The sequence below is a fragment of the Molossus molossus genome, unplaced genomic scaffold, assembly GCF_014108415.1.
Source record: "Molossus molossus isolate mMolMol1 unplaced genomic scaffold, mMolMol1.p scaffold_m16_p_1, whole genome shotgun sequence".
Classification (NCBI taxonomy): domain Eukaryota; kingdom Metazoa; phylum Chordata; class Mammalia; order Chiroptera; family Molossidae; genus Molossus; species Molossus molossus.
Window position 1 is genome coordinate 3959100 of NW_023425344.1, and position 16080 is coordinate 3975179.

Here is a 16080-nt window from a genome sequence, read left to right on the forward strand (position 1 = left end):
CTCCTTTCTCCAAGTTGTTTCCAGTTCACCTCTGAGGGGTTTGGGGAATTACTGTGTGTGTGTGTGTGTGTGTGTGTGTGTGTGTGTTTTAACCCTTTCTTAATATGGTAACTGAAAAATGGTCTCTTTGCTATTGTAATTTGATTTCCATTGTCCCTAAGGAGGCTGCACATTTCGTGTTGATTTTGAGAAAGATCCACTCTCTCACTTATCTACTGGGAACTTAAAGGCTCTTTGAAAAATCAATGAAGTGAATCTGTTTTATTTCCCCCATCTTTACCGCCCTTCCTCTCCCCGAGCTCAGAGGACTGCGGGCCTACCTGCCACCCTCCTCCAACAGGACTTGGCCCCGGAGACCAGCACGTTCTGCTCCTTACAGGCCTGAGAGGTCGGGACACTCCTCCAAACCTTTGTGCCACTCAAAGAGCAGAGGGAAGAGGACAGAGTGAACCACTCCTGGAGAGGGCTAAGGAAAGAGAAAATGAATCTCAATGAAGGTGCATGAGACAGCTTCAGGAGTCTCAGTCAGAGCATAGAAACATCGAACATACTCCACAGAGATAAACAACTCAAAAAAGTCATAGGCAAATGCAGAAAGAGAACTAATGGGGTGAGGAAAATCAGCAAACTAGAAGGTGATGGGGAGTAAGTAAATGCTTTATAATGTGCAGTGGAGACACATGGGAACATAAGGACAAAATTTGAGGCTTGCAGGACAGTTCCAGGAGGTATAGCCTGCACGGAGCAGGAAGGGAAACAGAAACAAAAGACATGCTAGAAGAAAACGTATCTGGCTGAAGTTAGCCTGTGAAGTCTCCACTCCAAGGATAAGGAGAAAGGCTCACGGAGGTCAGAAAACAAGAGGTCCTGTCCAAAGGCAGGAGTCAGAGTGGTACCAGATTCCCAGGGGACTCTGGAACAATGTCCAGGGACTTTATGGTCTGATCAAGGATCCTTTTCCTTGCTGTGATGAAATTCATGTCAGAACAAGACAAAGAGGACCCCAGCCTCATTCTCTTTTCCCCGTGGAAGTCCCCTCTTACCAAGACAGTTAAACCACAGCCAAGATCTCCAGGTTGAGTTGACATGGTTCACAGGAGGTGGTGGTAAGCCAGTGACCCTTGCAAAATACACGGTTTAGTCTACATAGGCCTGAGATTTTGCACAGTAATTGCTAAGTAAGGATTCTTGAAATATATGCCACATACTGTAAGGGAAACCTTCATTATCCTGGGCTTAAAAAATAGAGTCCACCTTAGCAAACCCAGAAGTTGAGGCAGCAAGGGGTGGAGTGAAGTCAGAATATCCTAAGGGGAGAGGGAGGAAGTAGTACAAGGCTCTGCTTTTGGTACCTGGTTGGGGGGAAAGCAAAATCTCATTACAGGGGGAGCATCATTACCATCTACTTTTAATGCATGAAGAGGGACATAGAGGTTGAATTATGCTCCCTGGGTCTTTCCCCTTCTCCTCTGACCCTTCCTCTTCAGTGCCCCCTTACCTTTTCTGTATTTCTTTATAACCCTGAGCTCAGAGCCCATTCTGCAGTCTTCTTGAAATTGCAACAGAAGCGGCCAGAGGTCTGGCGAAGGGCTTGGTGCTCGTCACACGGCTCTGTGTCACGGGGCTGAGTGCTGTAGCAGGGGCTCCCGTTCCACCCACCCACACCTGCTGGGGCCGCCGCATGCCCACAGGTGCACCCACTCACACTGCATTGTTGCCGCGTGGCTCTGAACCCCTCCGTGAGTCGGAGTGATCACTTACTCATCTCTGAAGGCACAGAAGTAATGCCACTTAAGGGCCTTGTGGTGAGTCATCAAGTACATTTAGAAGTTTCAGATGGAAAAAGGAACATTGAGGGTGGGAAGGCAGCTCCGAGGCAGAAGAAGGCCACATGCCCGCACAGAGGAGTCATTGTTCCTAGGCCTCCCCCGTGTCCCTGTTACCCACCGTCACTAGTCATTAGTCATTAGTGGGGGCTCTCCAGAGAAGCAGAGCCCATAGGACATGGAGAGAGGTGGAGAATGAGATCTATGGCAGGGCTTGGCTCGCACGATGATGGAGACTGAGGCTCATGATCTGCAATCTGTGAGCTGGAGCCCAGGACAGCTGCTGGTGGAGTTCAGTCCTGTCTGAAGGCCTGAGTCTGGGGGTACTGAGGTTTTCGGGCCGGAGAAGATGGATGCCCCAGTTCGGGCCGAGGGGAAACTCGCCTTCCGCGGGCTGTTGTTCTATTCAGCCCTGAAGGGATGACGTCCCCACAGCGAGAGGGCCCTGGCCTTTACTCAGCCCTGCTCCGGTGCTCATCTGCCTGGGGAACCCTCATACACTCAGACATAGTGCTTTGCCAGCTGTCTAGGCAGCCTCAGCCCAGCCACGTTGCAACAGGAGTCACCGACAGCTTGGCTAACAGGCCACAGGGCTCTGTGTCACCAGGGCTGGACACAGAGGCAGCAGAGACATGAGCATGTCCATGGACCCGGCACCCCACACTTCTCATGTGACACTGAGGCCATCTTATAAATGTCAGGGTGCAAGAGGAAGCATTTGTTGAACACCTACTGCCCTCACAAGCCACGCTGGGTTCCACGCAAGAGATGGAAATTCTGCGTCCCTGCCCTGGAGAGGCTGTGGCTGTTTTGGTTCAGAAGCTGGAAACACGAGCCACGGGACAGAGGAGAGGGAGGGGGTAGCCTTGGGGAGGCCGGGCGCCCCGCCTGTCTGCAGCTCCTGGCGGGGGAGAAATTGCTGTCGTCTGTGGCCATCAGGAAAGTCTTCCTGGAGGGGGTGCTGACTTCACTTTCTCCTCCTCCTCCTCCCTCTCCTCTTCCTCTTCTCCCTCCATTGACGTCTTTTAATAGACTTTATTTCCAGGGCAGTTTCAGGGTCACAGTCAAATTGAGCAGAAAGTACAGAGTTGCCATACGCCCCCACCCCCACGGGGGCACAGCCTCCCCCGCTCTCCGCCTGCTTCACCAGATGGCACACCTGTCACCCTCATGGACCCCCACGGACATGCCACCGTCACCCAGAGTCCACAATGGCTCACTCTTGGTGGTGTGCATTCTGGGGGTTGGGACAGATGCATGTGACCTCTACCCACCATTACGGTATCAGGCAGACTAGCGTCTCTGCCCCAAAGTCCCTGTGCGCCTCCTCTTCATCCCTCCTGACAACCACTGTCCCGCGGTGTGTCTTCTGCAGAGTGGCACGCAGCTGGAATCACAGTGTGCCTTCTCAGATCGGCTCTGCCGCTTGGTCATGTACGTTGACGGTTCCCTCAGGTCTCTTCGTGTCTTGCCAGCGCGTCTCGTTTTAGAGTTGAATGACATCCCACTGTGTGGCTGGACCACAGGGGATATCCTCACCACCCACAGAGCCCCGAAGGGGGCTGCCCTTACGGCACAGGAGTGAGCGTGGAGGTGACTCGGCGGGCCTGTCTGAGGGTCTCAGCATGGCCCTGTACCTACGGTGTCGGGAAGGTCCGAGAGCTACCTACAGGGAGGTGGCCAGTGCACAGTGTAATGAGTGGGTGCTGGTCCCTCCACGTCACACCAGAAGTCAACACGTGTCCTTCCTGAATGGTTACCACCTCCGGTGGCTCATTAGATTCACGCAATGACCCTGGGAGGCGGGCCACCCCCAGGTCACAGGTGGGGAGTTGGAGGCACACTGCAGCACCTCTTTCGCCCGACAGTCCCCAGTCCCTGAGGCCCTGCCACACCCCCCGCAGACCCCGTGCCTGAAAGCCAACAAGCTCACGGGGACGGGGCTTCAGGTGGCTCTAAGGAGAGAAATCTCGTGTCACTAAAGGCCGCTTTTACACAAACACCCCGAGCAGGGGGACTCCTAGCTTCCTGCCTTCCCTGGGTGGGTGGGGGTGCGGCCTCTCCTCCGCCCCTCTGAAGTGACAAGCTTCAGTCCTGAGTTCCTATTGTCATCTTGACAACACCCGGAGGCGGTGGGAGAGAGAACTAGTCACTTTAGCAGAAGACAATGGAAGAACAGTCAGGTGTACAGCACTTAGGACGAGTCGCTGAAAAGCACCGAACCCCGAACCTCCCCCAAACGTCCCGGACACCCGCGTGGCTGAGCAGCGATCGGAGCACCACGGGGACGGGCTGACCTGCAGAGAAAGCTGGGGAACAAAGCATGTCTGATTTGTGGGAGCCGTTTGGACAGTTTGCAAAGGACACAATGTTTTTGACAATCGTCAGAAATAGAAATTACCCGGAAAGCTTGCTGGAATCAGATATAATTGTTTTCCTTACATGTCGATATAATGGAAGCTGTCAGACTCCGCTTATGACTTGCTGTGTGACGCGGCAGTGAGCTTCTGGACGGGGGAGGGGGAGCGAAGGAGCTGGGTGTGGGGGTCCAGGCCGGGCTTGGGCGCTGCTCCTGTGCAGGACAGGGTGCGCGGCATGCATTCGTTGAATTGGAAATTTATCCCGGAGAAAATGTAGTATTGGTGGCTGTTCTCCATTCGGTTTGCCTTTGTCCCACCCCGACCCAGGCCATGAGCTGCCACCCTCAGGGCGCATCCGCCCTTGGTCCCCAGCCAAGGCGAGGGCTCTGGCCTGTTGTCAACATCCAGATTCTGCCTGGGGACACAGCCGGGCCCAGGCTAGGCCACATGGGACAGCCTAGAGTTACTGTCAGAGTACGGCTCAGGCCCCGGCTGGTTTGGCTCAGCGGTTAGAGCGTTGGCCCCTGGACCAAAGAGTCATGGGTTCGATTTCAGTTAAGGGCATGTACCTGGGTTGTGGTTTGGTCCCTGGCCCTGGTGGGGGTCGTGCGGGAGGCAAAGAATAGATGTGTCCTCTCACATGGATGTTTCTCCCTCTCTCTCTCCCCACCTCCCATTCTATCTGAAGATAAATGGAAAAATATTCTCGGGTGAGGATTAACAAAAAAAAAAAAAAAAAAAAAGAGGATACGGCTCAGACATCCCCACGAAGGCCTGTGGATCCAGAGGGGCCTGCTGGCCCCGTCCTGCCCCGCTCCCCTTGTCCTGCCCCCGCTGGCCCCGTCCTGCCCCGCTGGCCCCGTCCTGCCCCCACTGGCCCCGTCCTGCCCCGCTCCCCTTGTCCTGCCCCCGCTGGCCCCGTCCTGCCCCCGCTGGCCCCGTCCTGCCCCCGCTCCCCTTGTCCTGCCCCGCTGGCCCCGTCCTGCCCCGCTGGCCCCGTCCTGCCCCCGCTCCCCTTGTCCTGCCCCGCTGGCCCCATCCTGCCCTGCTGGCCCCGTCCTGCCCCCGCTGGCCCCGTCCTGCCCTGCTGGCCCCGTCCTGCCCCCGCTGGCCCTGTCCTGCCCCCGCTGGCCCCGTCCTGCCCCCGCTGGCCCCGTCCTGCCCTGCTGGCCCCGGCTCTGAACTCCATTCTGGGCAGCAGGTCCCCGTGAGAACAGGTCAGCGAGTGCTAAGTCCCCGCAGAGAGCCAGGCAGTGAGAATCCGACAAGTCATTAGGAGGAGACCTCAGCATGTGGGCTGCTGCCCTCGGCCCTCGGCTGCTTCAGATCCAGTCCCAGCTCCACACTGGTCCTGGGCTGTGGGGACCTGGGAGACTGTCACAGCCTTGCCTGGGCCTTGGTTTCTCCATCTGTGAAATGGTTGGGTGCGTCCAGCTCCGCCCCTCATTACCTGATACCTCTCCACCCACGTCAGAATCCACCTACTTGACACAGAGATGAGTGTGCCTCTAGAAAGCTGGGCGCTTGACCTCCCAGGCCTGCCAGACACCCGAGCGCCAGGCCCAGCCGGTCTCCCAAAGGCCTCGACGACCAGGAAGGGGAGGTCTTCCCTGTGGAGATGGGAGCTTGCAGCTCGGCCCTGCTTGCTGGGCGAATGTGGGGGCACCGCACAGAAAGCTGCCATGGAAGACTCCATCCAAGCTTAGGCTTTGGGACTGAATGAGACTTGGGAATCTCATGGTCTGACTACTTTATGGGTGGAGACATTTAGGCTGAGAGAGAGGAGCAACTTGCCCGAGGTCACCCCGTGGCAGTGGGAACACTGGACACTCGGCACCCCAGGCCCTGGCCCAGGTCCCCCCAGGCCGGCCCTGGCAGGGTTTGCAGTGAAAGCCAGGGCTCTGTGCTCAGAGGGCCGGCACCTCCTTCGAAAATGCAGATTGCTGATTGACCATTATTTCACGGTTCTGGAAAGTTCCTGTCTTGGGGGAGGTACAGGGTGGGGAGTGTTGGTGTGCGGGGTGGGGGAGGGGTTAGGGGAAGGGTAGGATGACTTCTGAAGTCACTCCCAGCCCTGTTCCTGACATTTTTTTCCTATTTCCCAAGCTCCTGGTTGGCAAATCAAATAAATAATCACTTGGCTCCAGTGACCCCTAGTGGACACAGTTTTAATAGCAACATTGAGGACCATTAAAGGGATCAAGGGCCTCGAGGGACAAATTCCCCCAAGAAGTGTGTGGAGGGCCACGCTCTTAGACTCTCAGCTGCCAGCGAATCACCTGGGAATGTTATGAAAGCGCAGAGTCTGCCTCAGCAGGTCAGGGGGAGCTCCCGATTCTGCGTTTGTGTCACGCTCCAAGGCGACCTGCACACGGCTGATGCTTAGAGCGCTTGAGTGGGGAGGATGTGAGAACCTCCGTTCACCTGCCCCAGAGCCGGTGCCTGTGCGGTGCTTCCCTGTGCTGCCTCACCACCCCGACGTCAGAGACAGGCCCAGGACACTGCTGGCGGGGCGGGGTTTTCACGGAGCACCTTGAAATGCCAGCACCCCGACAGCAACGCGTCAGGAAATACCATGGACAGCACACTACAGTTGTACAGTGTCTCCTGCATCACCATCACTTGGCCACGTGATTTATGGGACCCAGTGGGAAATAAAAATGTGGGGCCCCTGAACGCAGGGTAAATGCCAGTTAAAGGTGTTAATGTAAATCTTTTCCCTTCAGGATAGTTGATCACGTAGACACTGTAACAGGGACAGTAGCGACCTATGAGTAACAACGTAAACTTGCAGATGGTAAAGACACTACTTTGGTGTCATCATTTACATCACACAACTAACGATGTCTTGCGATGTGATGGCGGGGTTATGGGGTTGTGCTGTCTCGCTTTTCTGCAATAGGAACTCACTGTGTCACCATCATTTACAATTTTAGCGACTCATGTTCAGTTGATACAGTGGGAAGTGATACCGGTTGCTCTTGGCAGATGAAAGATCACAAGTCATTTTTTTTTTTTTTTTTTTTTTTATCCTCACCCGAGGACATTTTTCCATTTTTTGTACAGACAGAGTGGGAGGGAGAGAGAGGAAGGGAGAGAGAGAGAGAAACATCGACGTGAAGGGACACATCGAGTGGCTGCCACCCGCACGACCAACCAGGGCCGGGGACAAACTGCAACCGAAGTACGTGCCCTTAGCGGGAACCGAACCCGGGCCTCTCCGGACCGCAGGCCGACGCTCTAACCGCTGAGCCAAACTGGCCAGGGCTCACAAGTCATTTTTTGACAATGTTTCATTTTGAGGATTTTTCTGCTACTGAAATCGCTATTGGAGCTGGTAAGAGTATTTTTTTTTATCCTCACCCGAGGACATTATCTTCAGATAGAGAGGGAGGAAGAGAGGGAGAGAGAGAGAAAAACATCAGCGTGAGAGAGACACATCGAGTAGTCGCCACCCACACGACCCCAACTGGGGCCGAGGATGAACTGCAACCGAGGTTCGTGCCCTTAGCGGGAACCAAAGCCGGGACTCTCCCGTCTGCGGGCTGACATGCTAACCACTGAGAAAACTGGCCAGGGCTGGTAAGAGTATTTTGTAGGCTGTGATAACAGGATACTTTTTCGTGGTTGTTAATCCTCACCTGAGAATACTTTTGCCATTGATTTTTTTTAGAGAGAGTGGAAGGGAGGGAGGCAGAGGGAGAGAGAGAGAGAGAGAGAAACATTGATGTGAGAGGGACACATTGATTGGCTGCCTCCTGCTCACGGACTGGGGATCGAACTTGCAACCTAGGTATGTGTCCTTGAGATTCTTCTGTGCACGAGCTGATGCTCCAACCACTGAACCACACCAGCCAGGGCTGGGATAAGTTTCTGATAAATTATATTGAAATACAAATGTTAGTATATCTAGAACTGATATTCTTGCAGAATTTTTTTCTAAAAAGATTTAACTCTTCATACAAAACAGTCTCGTGTAAGTCTGAACTCGATGTTACGTTTACACAAGGGTATTTTAGTGTTTAATGTCGGACATTGGTTTTATGTCTGTCTTGTATAACTCGTGGAGATCATACAAGAAATCAAAAGTGGCCCTGGCAGGCTTGGCTCAGTGGTTAGAGCCTCAGCCCACAGACCCAAGGCTCTCAGGTCAAGGGCACGTGCCTGGGTTGCAGGTTCAATTCCTGGCCCTGGTCAGGGTCATGCGGGAGGCAACCAATCGATGTGTCTCTCTCACATTGATGTCTGTTTTTCTCTCTCTCTCCCTCCCTCCCTTCCACTCTATCTAAAATTCTATGGAAAAATATCCTTGGGTGAGGATTAACCACAAAAATAAAATAAAATAAATCAGAAGTGACTTCACGATCTGTGTACAGTCCAATCACTTGTCTATGCATGCTGTCAGTCTATCTTGAATTTACGGGGAAATTTAATTTTTAAATTTGTCTTCTTCTGTGAGAATTGTTTCATCAAAGCTCGATACGAAAATAGGTTCTTTTCCATCAAGTGTGACCATGTGTACATTTAATTTCTTTTTCTGAGCCTTTGGATCTGTGCAACATTACAATAGTTTGCAAAACCAGAGATTCTGGACTCGCTGAAGAGTTCTAGTAAGTGCTGGTATGATTATTGCGATGCCCACCCGTACATGTCAGTCCTGTAGTAACTTACTGAAACCATTTCCTGCCTGAGCCAGGCAGTTCCTGTCCCGGTGCTCAGGCCTGAGGGTTCATCCGGGACAGGCTCCAGGGACTGAGGGACCAGCGAGTCTCCCACCATGGTCCAGGCACTGGCCCCACGTGGAGCCCCTGCTGTTTCCCAGGGTCCCTGTCTGCTGCCACCATCACCACCAGCATCCCAGGCCTAAGTCCCTAGCCTCGCCACCCTGGCCTGGAGCCCCACAGTGCCCATCTGTCCCAGGGGTGTGCCTGTGTGTGTGCATCTGTGTGTGTGTGTGTGTGTGTGTGTGTGTGTGTACGCATGCGCGTGAGCCACTCTGTGGCCAGGCAACTACTTGGAGCTCCTCCCACCTCGCCTGTGCGCACGGCCTCCTGGTGCATCCCCTCTGCTGACACGCATGCTCCATCGTCCCACTGGACGGACGTCACTCACAAAACACAAGTTCAAAGACAAAATCACGGTGACTTCGGGTGGTGACAGCAGGGCCCTTCGGGGTCGCAGCCTGTGAAGCCCGCGCTGCCGATCACCCGGCTGACATTTACGGATCTCACCACATGCCAGGTGCTGGTCTGAGAGCCCCCCTGGTCCTCCAACAACCCCGTGAGTTTCCGCCAGCACCCTCATCTTACCGCCGGGGAAACAGCGTCGGAGAGGTACACGCGCGTCCTGGGGCCGCCAGTCCATCACCGTCCGTGCCTGGACCCCAGTCCGGCTCCAGAGCCAGCGCTCCGAGCAGCTCGGCTGCGTGTCCAACACTCATCCTGGGTGTGGCTGTTACAGGGTCTCACCCCAGGCCTGCGGGAGGCCCAGCCAGGGGCCCAGCCTGCTTCTTGCCTCCAGCGTGAAGACGGGACAGTGTCCAGGCCTGAAACGCTGACCTGCCGGGTCATAGCTTTGGGTCGGCCGACTTAAGGGGCTGTGGCTAGGATTCCCAGGAAAAAAAGGTTGAATCAGCCCCCTGCGATCTATCGGGAAGTCCCGAGGTCAGGGAGGGGCTGTGCCCAGCGGGGGGAAACGGGACAGGAGCGGAGACCGTGTTGGGTGGTCAGCTCTCAGCTCCCGGGTCTGCTCGCAGGGAGACATGGCCGAGCCCAGACACACAAGACAGAGTCTGCTGTGCAAACACACACGATTTATTTTCTCCTGGCCAGTGGCGCCGTCTGCCTGCCCATCTGCATGGCCCAGAATCTTCCATCCTTCCTCCCCTGAGAGATGGCTCTACATCAGTACTCTCCGGAGAGGTCCTGGGGTCCCAGCGGTGCGGGTGGGGGCGCCGCCTCACGCTGCAGAGTCAGGGAGACAGCAGACCGTTCCCCATCAGGAAAAAGCCAACGAAGCCAAAGGCCTGTTTCTGAGACGAGCACAAAGCATCCTCGTTCTGGTCCCACGCCCTGCTGGAGCCCAGCGCTGGCCCAGCACGGAGAGCTCAGGGCTCACAGCGTGGCCCCGTTTCTCTCTCGTGCGCCCGCCCTCGAGATTCAGCGCCTGTGAGGTTGCGAACCGTCTCCTCTAATCCTGGTTCTCCGCAGGGGACGTGCTCGAGATGTCTGCCCAGTGGAGTGACCTGCGTGAGCGGGCTGGAGGGGCCCCGCAGGGACAGAGAGCGGGGAGCAGACAGGGGCCGAAGGACCCCCCTGCTGCCTGGAACTTACTTGGCGTCACAGGCGTTGGCCATGTTGGAGCCAATGATCAATACGTGTTTTCCGAAAGCCGGCTTCTTCCACGTCACTCAGTCCGGGCACCACGCCCACACCTGTCAGGCCTTCCCTGGGAGGGTCGGTCACGTGGGCACCCCCGGAGGGCGAGCAACCCCATGGCCTCCTCCATCTGCCCCCCGCAGCCGCCCCGTCATGACCGCAGTAAATGGATCCGATTCGCTAGGTAAGACCGGCCGGAGGCTTGTCACACTGAAGAACACGCCTGCTGCCTGCTCGGGGGCCCATGTCTGCCTGATCTCCCTGGAGCCCTCCCGCCCGGCCCCCTCTCCCTAATTTCACTTGCACTCTGTAATCCCCACGGTCACACCAGGGCCAGATGCGGGGGGAGAGGGAGGTGGGCTCCCCACGTTTCTGGAGCAGCGGGATCCTCAGTGCCCGGGCCCTCGGGCTGAGGCTTTGCTACCTGTGCACAGGGACGCCCCGCTCTGCACCCGGAGGGGAACACTGTGTGTCCCCACTTGTGTGCCTCAGCAGGGGTCCCGTGTGCTGGGTTACTCAGCGGCCAAGTGAGGGGAACCACACGTACACAGGACAGATTTCTAAGACGTGCACGGGACACGCCCCCACCCCGAGTGCACAGGGCTGTCCGCTTCATAGAAGACAGACAAGCCCTGAGAGATGTCTGTCTGTCCCTCGTCTGCACAGTGCTGGTGACCAGCCAGTATTGCACCAGCAAGACCAAAACAGGTCTGAACATACTGAAATCCGCCAGATTGGTCAACAGCTGCTGCCCAAGGGCCCCCCAACTGCCCGGGACCCCACCCCCAATCCAGTGACTAAGGGGTTAAGGCCTGGCCCAGGGCAGGGGAGCTAGGGACCAGGACCCTGTCTGAGGTCATGGCCAGGAAGTTCCCATTGTTAACTCCATCCCACCCTTCCTATCTGTGCAGATAAACACCTGAAGGGAGAAGCTGCAGGAGGATGTGAACCAAAACCTTCTGGGAGAGTGAAGGGCAGTGTCATGGTTCCACCTGACTGGAGCTTGAAGCCCTGGAGGTGCCAGCTCAGGACCTGGCACCAGGGGGCACTGGATGTGAGGTCACCAGCGTCCCTGTTCATCTCCACACCCTCCGGCACCAGCAGAGTCCGGCTGTGCCAGCCACGTGGGTCAGTGGATGGACAGGAACCTCCCAGGCCTGGGTTTCGGGGAGCAGGGAGAACCTGGAGAGGCGCTGCGTTGGGCATGGGGAGAGGGGCTTCCCCGGACCACCCGCTCACCTGTGTGCGAAGTGGACAGCATCAGCACCAGGTCAGGTTCTCGATCTCCTTCTGCAGGACCACCCCGCAGGTCCTCGGCCGGCAGCCCCCCTCCAGCCTCTGCTGCGGTTCTGAAAGGACACGGGCTTGCGCTCAGCCAGCCCTCTGCGGAGCGAGGCGTCCGGATGAATGAACGAGCGTGCACACAAACAGACCTGGATAAATACGTATTGTTAGTAAGTGAGAAAATAAGTAAACGAATAAGTACACATATAAGAAAAGGTAATAAGTAAGTACAAAGAAAATCAGGACATGATTAAATAGGTGAATAAGCAAATAAGTCAACAGTTCACCACAGAGGGTCTTCCAGCTGCCCCCCGGAACACCCCAATCTCCCCCCTCCAGGAAGTGGCCCCCACTTGTGAAAATCCCACTGCTTCCTGTTGGGTCCTTTAGAGGCTTGGCGTCTCCCTGGCCCCCGGAGGCATCCGGCCTCATTCATAGGCTGGGAAGTGAGGTTTGGGGAGAGAGCCCGGATCCACAGCTGCCTTCTCAGGATCCCCCGGCAGACCCCGCAGGCAGGGCCAGGGAAGGTGGACGTCGGGCAGCCCCAAGGCGAGGGCTGTGTGCGCAGGGGCGGGCCCCTGGGGCTCTCACCCATCAAGAGAAGGTGTTACGCCCTGGCCGGTTTGGCTCAGCGGTTAGAACGTCGGCCTACGGTCCTGAGAGACCTGGGTTCGGTTCCCGCTAAGGGCATGTACCTCGGTTGCAGTTTGTCCCCGGCCCTGGTTGGTTGTGCGGGTGGCAGCCACTCGATGTGTCCCTTCACGTCGATGTTTCTCTCTCTCTCTGTTCCTCTCTCTCCCTCCCACTCTACCTGAACAAAAAATGGAAAAATGTCCTCGGGTGAGGATAAAAAAAAAGAGAAGGTGTTACATGCCGGGCCTCAGACCCTTCCCACTTCCTCAGTGGGATTGGGAGGTCAGCAAGGTCACAGACAATAAGGGGCACCCCCCTCCCATGGTGCACCTTCTCTGCCGCTCGGGCTGCTGACCTGGAGCCCTGATCAGGCTGGATTCCAGGGACCTGTGTCAGGTGGTCATTGCATGATGGCTCTGGATAACTGGGGTGTGTTCTTCCCTGTTTTTAACTTTGGGGTGCACAGAAGTCTGGGATGAATGGCTTGCTGGAGGGCGTGGGAGGGGACGACCCCCAGGGGGCAGTGCTGTAACCCTGATACAAGGTGCTCTGCATGGATCATCTCTTTAAATGGCTGGTGACTACCCTTAGGGGCAGATGTCACTATCCCCCCAATGGAAAGACTGAGGAGGGGCGTGAAGAAGTGAACATAGGTCCCCGTAGCACAGCCACTGAAGGCAGAGCCTGGACTTGAACCCCGGAGCCTGGGCTCTAGAAGCACAAGACACCTGCCTCCTTTCCCGGTCCTCCAAAGGCCTGTGCTGGCTTCTCCCAGGGACCCTCCTAAGGGGCCACGCCGGGCATGAGCGCAGAGACGGGCAAGAATGTCCCGCGGTGTCATCCGTCGTCACTGGATGAAGCTGAATGGCCACCAGGGGGAACAGTCAGTGTATGTGACGGGAGGGTTACTATCTGTCCGTCTCTTCCTACCTTCCTACATCTACCCACACGGACGGGCATACTTTTCAGATAAAGATGCAGATATATGAATATATGAACCACATACAAATACATTTATCTATGGAGTGGACAGAGTTAGAGACTTATGGAAAACATCCAGACTAGGAGTCGCGGTGCTGAATGGTAGCGGTGCCTCTCGAATGACTGGGTTTGAATTTTCTTCATTGGCTCTGCTGACATCTCAAAGTTGTCTGCAGTCACTACCAGTTAATTTTTGTGTTTTTTTTTATCCTCACCCGAGGACATTTTTCCATTTTTTGCTCAGGTAGAGTGGGAGGGAGAGAGAGGAACAGAGAGAGAGAGAGAAACATCGATGTGAAAGGGACACATCGAGTGGCTGCCACCCGCACAACCGACCAGGGCCGGGGACAAACTGCAACCGAGGTACGTGCCCTTAGCGGGAACCGAACCCGGGTCTCTCAGGACCGCAGGCTGACGCTCTAACCGCTGAGCCAAACCGGCCAGGGCACTACCAGTTAATTTTATACCCAGAATTAAATAACCTTCAGAACGGTGACTTTATGCATGGTTTTACCACATTCTCTCCATGTTCGTGGAGACAGGCACCGCCCAGCCGCGTAGATTCGCACCCGTCCGTGCCAAGGGAGAAGGGTCCGCCGTCCGCCGCCGGCAGCCCTCCCGCGCCTGTGGCCCAGGCCGCCCATCACACACTGGACACGCAGGCACTGCCATCGCGCCTCAGCTGCGTTCTGGGAGTGGGGACAGGCACCATGAAGGTGACGGGCCAATTCCGAGCGGTGGGTGCGGCGCCCCAGTTGGACCGCCACCTGGCCGTGTGGGCGAGCGCAGGTGTGGGTGACATGAGCATGCCGGACCAGAAGGCTCAGAGCACACTGCCATGCTTCAGGTCACAGACAAACGCTGTCTTCTAAGGACACACGGCAGGTGCAGGAGGCCAGTGGTGCTGGGGTGTGCGACACGCTACTGTAAGTGGACCATGCGGTCTTCATCTGCCACCTGCAGGCGGGGCCAAGCCGAGTGACAGGGACATGGGTGCCTCCCTCCTGGGTGCCTCGTCTGAAACTCTGGCCTCCGGCTCTGCTTGAGCTCCTTCCAGAATCTTCCTCAGCTCTCTGAGCTCAAATCCCTTGACTGGGAGGGAAGACGAGAGACAGCCATCATTTTCTGTTCCTTTCTGTCATAGAAACCTGCCCTTCCCTTTGAACCAAGCCTCACACGGGCAACAGCTGGGACCCGGGTCGTTCTCAAAACCCACTTCGATAGCTTCTTTCTCTCGCTGCTAATATAAAGGGTGTCCATCCTGTTGGGGATTGCGGGAGGTCCAGAGAGGAGTGAAAAACACAAGCTACCTCCTCACCTCCTAGAGACAACCCGCATTGCTATTGGTGAGGATTTATACCTGCAAAACTTGACCCGTTGGCCCGGGTTTAAAACTTAGCACAGCCACTCACTAGCTGTGCAACCATGGACAAGTTACTTAACCTCTCTGTGCTACACATTCCTCATCTTTAAGAGGAGACGATACTGCCCTGCTGGTTTGGCTCAGCGGTTAGAGCGCCGGCCCGCAGACCAGAGAGTCCCCAGTTCGGTTCCTGCTAAGGTCTCCGCTGCAGTTCGTCCCCGGCCCCTGTTGGGGTCATGTGGGTGGCAACCAGTCGATGTGTCTCTTTCACGTCAATGTTTCTCTCTCTCTCTTCCTCTCTCCCTCCCGCTCTATCTGAAGATAAATGCAAAAATGTCCTCGGGTGAGGATAAAAAAATAAACAAATAAATAAAAGGAGGTGATACTATTACTGACTCAGTACTTCCACGAGAGTTGAAAGAGGTCATCTGTGTAGACTGCTCAGACCGGAGCCTGGCTCGTCCAGGCTCTCCGTCATTTCCCATCTGAGTATTGTTGTGACGTATTGTTACCCTCCTGGACGGCACCCTTTCTTCTTTTGTTCCGCTTGAGGTTACAACCTACTCTGTAGGTCGTTCCGACTAGGATTGTAACACCCTCAATCACCCGGGCTGCCACGGAGTCGCTCACGTCTCAGGCACTTGAAGATCAGCTCTGTGATAACACAGGTCGAGAAGCAGAGCCTTGTCCAGGCTCCGGGCTCTGAGCCGAGGCGGATCAGGACGCTGGGCTTCCTCCCCCGGGTCCCCTTTGTCCACATTCTGACCTTCCTCTTCCTGCAGACATCCCAGGCGCTTTAAGCACTCAGTGGGATCTCTTTCAAATTCTCCTACAGAGCAAAGAAAGCCTGTGGTAAAGATCAGCCCCTGAGAAAAATGAGCAGCTCCTCCGGGCCCGGCCCTCTGTCAGGTGCGGGCGAGCCAGTCCCTGCGCTGGGTCCCTGTCTGGGTGGCAGACAGACATGCGAGCTGAGTGCACTGGGATGGATGCTGGGTGGAGGGCAGCAGGGGAGGCTCCCTGGAGGAGGGGGCCCTTGGCTGACATGGACAACTTTTTCTCTTTAAAAGTTTTTTTTGTTCTTTTTATTGAGTCTACAGAGAGAGGAAGGAAGAGGGACAGAGAGATAGAAACATCGATGAGAGAGAACATCGATGGGCTGCCTCCAGCACGCCCCCTACTGGGGATGGGCCCACAACCTGGGCATGTGCCCTGACTGGGAATTGAACCGGCGACCTCTTGGCTCATGGGTCGATGCT